This window comes from Sinocyclocheilus anshuiensis, unplaced genomic scaffold, assembly GCF_001515605.1.
Source record: "Sinocyclocheilus anshuiensis isolate Anshui unplaced genomic scaffold, SAMN03320099.WGS_v1.1 scaffold253, whole genome shotgun sequence".
NCBI classification, from domain to species: domain Eukaryota; kingdom Metazoa; phylum Chordata; class Actinopteri; order Cypriniformes; family Cyprinidae; genus Sinocyclocheilus; species Sinocyclocheilus anshuiensis.
In genome coordinates, this window is record NW_015537969.1 from 690,661 (window position 1) to 697,729 (window position 7,069).

At 42.5% G+C, this 7,069-nt stretch overlaps 1 protein-coding gene across 2 annotated transcripts in view; it reads right to left on the reverse strand.

Annotated features, from left to right (window-relative positions):
- LOC107669699 (transcriptional repressor p66-beta) overlaps window positions 1-7,069 on the reverse strand; it is a 39,937-nt gene that overhangs the window by 21,357 nt on the left and 11,511 nt on the right. The window contains exon 1 of one of the 2 annotated variants that reach the window (XM_016462061.1): window positions 5,480-5,501. The exons of the other annotated variant lie outside the window; for it this stretch is intronic. The gene's annotated coding sequence lies outside the window, so the exon portion shown is untranslated. Of the gene's footprint in view, window positions 1-5,479; window positions 5,502-7,069 lie in introns of those variants that run through there. 2 annotated transcript variants of the gene reach the window in all.

A 7,069-nucleotide genomic window follows, 5' to 3' on the forward strand; every position in this document is an offset into this window, starting at 1 on the left:
GGAAAGGGCCTAAAAACGAGGAACATTTTGAGTGTGTGTGTGTGTGGTTTGATGGGCCATACCGACACAAGACTCACTTTGTGCCCTTCAGACCCACCATTCTAATACAGCTGTGCCACACACCACAAAGCAGAGCAAAAACTGACCCCTCCCTTCTCGCTCTCCACCCCTCCCCCTCTTCCAAAAAAAGTATTCCTTTTTTTTCTCCCTGCGTTGTAAAAATAAACACACACGCTCTCTTTCTGGGGGCCCCTTAAAGGTATGGACGACCACAAACTACTTTTCGGTTCTTATTCTTTTTTTGTAAACAGATACACAACGCACGTTTGGGATCTCAATCGGTTCAGTTGGGGGTTAGGGCAGATGGAGGATGAAGAGGATGAGATTGAGACGAAAAAATGAAACGGAAGAAAAAAAAGACAGCAGCACTCTCCTGACACGCTACCCTGTCATAATGCCAACCCTTAATTCCCCTCTGCCCATCCCCCACCGGCACACCATTTTCTTTATGCACACGCCACTGCTGCCTGTGCCCCCACTGCAAACACCATCACACCCTGAAGCCCCCTGAACCGGTACACCGCAAACACACACGCAAAATCAAAGACCCTTGCCCCCCTACAAAAGAGAAGCGATTCGGGAAGTGTATCAAAAAAAAAATTGCCAGCTAAAAGAAGTGATGATAATAATATGGCCGGTTGCAAGTGAACGATGGAATCCGCAGCTCATTTCACGCATGATCTGCATCATGACAATTCATTTGGCTGACGTAACCCGCTGCCCCACCTCCCGGACCAAAGCGCTGGTGGCATCGCATCCCTCCCCCAGAGAGGTACAAGGTGCCTTGTTTTAAACAGCACGCTAGGACTCCCCCAGGACCGGTCTGATATCTGAACGCTCAGATTCCTTCATGCAAGAGTAGCAATGTATCCTCCCCAAGTTTCGTCCTAAGGCGCAGCACTTATCGTGAAAGAACAGGGGTTTGCACCCATCTTGGCTTCTTTCCCCCCATCCCCCACCCTCGGAGCCTGGCCCATCTCCCAAATCTGCCTGTTCGCATGCAGCCCCTCCGATCACCCACCCGCTCAATTGGCTAGATTAAGCCTTTCCTGTTTGCAGCATCTGATGCAGAGCACGGAGACCTCAAAATGGCTGCTACACCATCGCTAAAGGTGTGTGTGCCCACCCTGATGAATAAAGAAAAACAACAAAAAAAAAAAACAAGATGCATTGGGCAAGAGCAGGTCTGGCTGCTCGTTTGGTTCTCGGAACTATCTGTTTGGATAGAATTGCAGTTCTTTGGGGTTTAAATGTAAGGAGAGTGATTTATAGTGAAGGGCAGGCGTTGACGCAATAACCTAGTTAAAGCTGGAGCGAGCGGGCTTGGCATAGGGTCATACAGGGTGAGAGCTATGAACGCTTGGGAAATGGCGGCAATAGCTGATGTCTGAACGCAAACTTCATAGTAATGTTCTCAGATTTGGTTGGGAAATCATTTGGGTGACTTTTCAGTAGGATCTATTTGATTTTGAAGGAGTTAACAGTATGGATGTAGTGGGAAGGAATAGTTCACCCAAAACTGAAGTAAATGACAGATCTTTTATGACGTTCCAAACCTGTATGACTTACTTTCTTCTGTCGATATGCTGAAGAATGTTTTTGTCCATAAAATTAGTCAATGTGGTACAAAACAACACTAGACTCCAATGACGTTCACTGTATGGACAAAAAAGAAAAAAACAACAACTTTCAAAATGTCTTCTTTTATGCTCTGAAGAAGACAGCAAGTCATACAGGTTTGTAACAACATGAGGGTGACTAATTTTTGGTGTACTGTCTCTTTAAGCAGACCTCTGTTGACTTTGGAGTAGAGGAGGATGAAAATACTTTTTTCTGTTTATATTATTTGTGAAGAGGGGTTCGGATTTGACATTTATCATGTCAGAACTCTCGGCCCTGGATAAACACTTCATAAACATTCTCCTTACTTTCACCGCAACGGACAGTGTGTGTAGACGTCAAGCAAAAAATGCAACCATAACAAGAGTGGACTTAAATATTTAAGTTAATGTGCTAGAAAAATATAACCCTCTAAAATAAAGGCAAGGGATATGAGAATAACAAAAAAATTGGCACCTTTAATCTTCTATTAATCATATAAAGATAACTAAGACGGGAAATGACGAACGACTTGGCCGTAGTCGCTTTTAAGGTGACCATGTAGTGAGTGACCACACTTGCTGCCAAGCCTTTCAAACAAATACAAGTGATTTTAAAGACTAAAGGCTAGAATAGAGAATACACTAAATAACTTTTAAAATCTGAACAGATATTTTACCCAGACTGCGTAAATGGGTACAGGAAAAAAAAAACAAAGAAAAAAAAACTGGGCATTACACACTACTAGACTTTCAAGTTGTTCCGAACACGACAGACTCGTGCGAAAAAATGTGTTTGTTGTTTGGAGACACATAAATTAAAACAATGGGTTCTAAAATCAGGTCTTGGTGAAATCTGTCAATTCTGACTGCCTAAAATCTGCAAACTGGCTTTCAGCAACTCGGATCAACACATTCAGCCTGCAAATCGGGGCAAAAAACTGGGCAAAAGTCACGTTAGTGTATTCCAGCCTTAAATTTGGATAGCCTAGATTTCCGCTTCCAAAACTGCCGCACACCCGAGCCCTTCTGGCATGTTGCAGAACGAAATGTCAACAAGGTGACGACCCTCCATTTGCCATTAGGAGGTTTATCTTCAGCTCCTCAGCAGCTGGCTGCCACTCCGTGAACTCGCTTTCACAAGCGACAAAGCACCAGCGAGAGTGTGACCTCCCCCAGGGCGCATAAAGCAGAAATATGACTTGAACAGCAGACCCGGGCCTCATGATCTCATGCCGCAGCCATTTCTGCAGCCTGACTCCAGTAGAGACGCAAAAGCAGGTGACAACACCTGTTTGGTCAAGACCTGCCCGATTTGTTTCATTCGGCTGTCACTTTGGCTCTCACCGCTCCTCGCTCTGGTATCCACCACCTGAGGATCCGAGAATAGGCTTAACCGGATAAAAACAGCTGAACAAGGTGGGGAGAAATGTGAAAAGATGAAAATGAACAAACACAGCACACCTGACCACAAAACATGCACTCTGGACCAAAGAGATGCTTTAGGGGCTTACTAGTTCACAACAGTTACTTGTCACCTTTCTGTTTTCAAATTAGTCTTCTGAGTGAGTAAGCCCTCTGATCAATATGGACTGGCAGAACACTTGGGCTTAAACGTGTGAAAGATGTCAACAGAACAGCTCCCGAAACCCCTCAAGAACATGAATCAAATGACTTTACAGAACACGGCCTTAGATTAGAGAAGCTTTTTTGACTTTTCTGAAAGCTAGGCCACGGATTTTTCAGGTACTCCTGGACAAAACTGATCATCTGCTTTTCTAAAATGCTATTTAGAACACAAACTTATTAGCAAAATGGGTCAAGCCATCTGAAATAAAGTCAAACATACAGTGATCCAGAATTTGATCACAATTCCAAGTAGTTTCCAGCCCAGATGTTCCTATTGTGTAGCTATAAAAACAAAGCTCTGTTTGTTTAAGCATCCCACAACAGCCCAACACAACACTGACTCAACCAAAGGCATGACTTTGGGGCAGGACTATTGGATTGTCCGACCAACAGTAGATGGGGAAATGTTGGGAAAGCCCATTTAAAAACTTGTTACATTAACGCAGATGCACAAGTAACGTGTATGTGGAGAACAATGTATGTTATAAGTAAACCGGATCAGCAGAAGGAGTCAGAGCTACTTTAAACTTGGCATATTCTCAAATGTTGATACAGAGTTTACCACAATGCCATCAAAAATGCTACAGATGCAACCGTTTTGGGCTAGGTGATGCATACTCTGTTTTATATAGTTGGAGTTGCAGTTTTTAATCTCTACGGTTCCGTATGCGGCAAATCTGATAAGACTGTAACATCAACATTAATTATTAGAACTGAAGCTCAGGGAAATTAAAGTACAACACAGCAATGAACTTGAAGGGCAGTATACTACGTATGGATATGAGTACCAGTGAGCATCTGAGAATTAGTATCTGCACATCTCCTAAAAATCATAACCAATGAGAGTCCCAGAGATGTATAGTTGGGCAGAATGGGGAGGAGCTTACACATTTACATTTATGCATTTGGCAGACGCTTTAATCTAAAGCGACTACTTCATTCAAGGTACACATTTACATTTTATCAGTCCTTGCCTTCCTGGCAATCGAACCTATGCCGCTGCTATGCTCTACTGTTTGAGCTACAGGAAAGCTCACCAAAGTTCAATCAAAGAATCTTCACATTTGTACAAGATGCTGATGATAAACACTAGCTTTAGTTTGAGCATTCCCATATTATCAAGGAATTTAAAAAAAAATCACAGCAAAAGTCCTTCTAGCAGGTGTTTTCAAACAGAGACCTGAACCCAATATTTTCTTTTTCTTTTTTTCTTTTTTTCTTTTTTTCTTTTTTTCTTTTTTGTAATAAAAGAAAAAAAAAACTTTCCAGAGTTTCCAGATATTTCAATAATTTGCTTTGGATTCAGCACAGCAATGAACAAAAGCCAAATAACAACTAATTTAAAAAAATTAATTACATCGGAAACAACTAATAAATGTAAATTAACAATCAGACTTTGTCTTCATAACATAATTCTTACTATAAACAGGTCTGCATTCATAAAAATACGAAGCTGCTTCTATATTTCAGGAAGGGAATCCCTTGCAAAGGGATCATAAAATTTGGGAGCCCTTGGCATCGAAAACTCCTGGCCTAAAGACCTTCCTAAAAATACCATTTCAAAGCAAACCCCACAAATCACATTCAAGGAATCCCACTGGAGCTCTACAACAATTGTATTCATAAGATGCAAATGAAAATTCTAATTTAAAAAAAGCCTGTTGACAAATTTATCAGTATTAATCATTTCTCGCATCACACGCAATCCAGCCACAATGTAATGCAAGTGTAATTGAGATGTTGTAAGTCAGCTGTGCTGTGATGTCACAAAAGTAGGTTGCTGAGGGGGAATTTCAGGACAGGCGTATTAGCATACCGTCACCAAACAGCACGTTATGCGCATGCTCCTATGCTGACAGGAATTTCAAAACCACTTCTGGGAGGTTGAGTTGAGTACAGTATCTAAAGCTTAATGGTTAATTCGCTAATTGGACCGTTGTCCTCACCAACGACCTACACAATGGCTAACTATTACAGTATATTACTCAGAAGAGAGATCTGCTGGGAATATGACCAAAATTTGCATACGGACAGTTTCTGACACTAATGAGGCCAATTAGGCGGATGGCGCCCATGGCAACAGGGTTGTAATTGGTTGGCTTGATGCATACGGGACGTATGGGTAACAGGATGTGGGTTGAGTCAATAATGTGTTTTGGAGCTGCCAGCGCATGATGCATTTGATGTCTTACCTTAACGCACCTCTGCAGCTTCAGCGAGTACCTGAGGGTAAAGCAACCAGGATGAGACTGCGACAAAGCAGACTGGTAGTCGTACCTGCAAAGCCACAAGCAGAAGACCGTCCGGCACGTGCACATGTACATGCACAAAAACATTCACAATCATCTGCATACCGCACGACAGAAGGGACGAGATCACAGCTGGTATCTCTGTCCCGGCGTCTGCGTGCACCTAGCCAGAAATGGCGTCTCCCGCTCACTGTACTGTTCAGCCACAACACTTAAAATCTCGGTCTTCATTAAACAAGACAACAGCTCATTGTGGCCGTTGCCATGACAACAGGCCCTTCTATTTTTAAGCCGTGCCACTAATCAATTCCTGTTCTGCTGTCGCCCGAGGGAGGGAGGGGCGGTTCAGGAGGAGGGTGGGGGCAGTAGCAGGGGGCAAAGGGGAGGAAGTGTGTGGGGGAGTGAGGCTGAAGACAAAGAGACCAAATAAAGACAGCAACAAGATCTTTAAGATACCGAAAGAGGTGGTAGACGCAACAGCGGTTAAAACAGCCTACAGTGAGGAAATGCGAAACCAGGTTTCCTCCTCAATTAGACCTGCGAGGAACAGTGCTAACCAGAGGCCCGTGCTAGTACCCAGGTACCAAAACCACATGGGGCTGCAAACACGAGGAGGAAATACTGAATGAAACTGAACTTTAATTTTCACTCGAACCTTGACACTCTGATCCAGACCACGTGGACCAATAGGAATCGTCTCTTGGACAGGCCCCGGTTCCCTCTCTGCCGCTGCTCTTCCTCAGAAATCCTCACATCCAAACTTCAGCTCAAATACATCGAGGGATGAGAAAAACCCTCAACAGGAGGTTTTCTAACAGAGGCGGCGACTGTAGAGAGACGAATGGAGAGGATCTGAATAAAGCTACAGACCTATTTATACAAGATACAGACAGACTTCAAGGTTAAGGAGGAACACAATCTAATACTCTTGCCAGAAGAGAGAAAATACACAAAGAGAAGAAACGTGGAGAAAAAAAAAAAAAAAAGCACTGGAGATGAATTGCTCTGATATCCCCAAGAAGCTGAACGAGAATTTGAAAGATGGTCACAAAATAATAACTTCATTTAGTCAAAGCCATTATGAGAAAGAAACAGTACACTGTCCTTGTTTTTATGCCAGTCAAGATCATTTCATTTAGATGAATGGGGCTAGTTGTCGCTAATCACTTTAGTATAGGGCTGTTAATTAGTATTTATATAGCACATATTCTACATCCCTAATCCTACCCAATACCTAAACGTAACAAGTACCTCATTAACTATTAATAAGCAGCAAATTAGTAGATTATTGAGGCAAAAGTCATAGTTGATGGTTTGTTAATAGCGAAAATTGGGCCTTAAAATAAAGTGTGACCATATATACAAACCATACATCAATGGAAACCTTATTTATTCAGCTTTCAGATGATGTATAAATCTCAATTTCAAAAAATTTACCCTTATGACTGGTTTTGTGGTCCATGGTCATTCATACATATACGTATATACAGGGTGCAATTTGTGAACAAACCAGATGGGGGGATGTTTTGAAAC